Below are 533 nucleotides of genomic sequence, written 5' to 3'. Positions count from 1 at the left end.
CTCTCTCTCTCTCTCTCTCTCTCGAGCAGATGCAATCTTTTATTTAAGAGAAATGCAGTTGCATTGGTTTCATTGATGCACAAAGAAAATAACTAATCAAATACAAATCCATTCAAAGCATCAGTGCACAAGTGACCTGTAGTACAGACACGTAAGTTTTGCATGACTGTAGATTAGAATAAAATGATGCACAGCACTGTAAAAATTGTAATAAACTGCTATCACATGTAAGATAAATTATATAGAAATAAATGATCACATATTATGCATATGAAGCGTTTGAAGCATTCGGCGGGTCTTCCTCCAGGGGGCGCATCATTAAAGCATCATTAAAGGGGTCATATGATGCTGCTAAAAAGAACAGTATTTTGTGTATTTGGTGTAATGAAATGTGTTTATGCGGTTTAAGATTCAAAAAACACATTATTTTCCACATACTGTACATTATTGTTTCTCCTCTATGCCCCGCCTTTCTGAAACGCGTCGATTTTTACAAAACTCATCGGTCTGAAAAAGCGAGGTGTGCTCTGACT

The sequence above is a fragment of the Sinocyclocheilus rhinocerous genome, unplaced genomic scaffold (genome assembly GCF_001515625.1).
Source record: "Sinocyclocheilus rhinocerous isolate Xijiao unplaced genomic scaffold, SAMN03320098_v1.1 scaffold283, whole genome shotgun sequence".
NCBI classification, from domain to species: Eukaryota; Metazoa; Chordata; class Actinopteri; order Cypriniformes; family Cyprinidae; genus Sinocyclocheilus; species Sinocyclocheilus rhinocerous.
Note: the sequence above shows the minus strand (reverse complement) of the source record.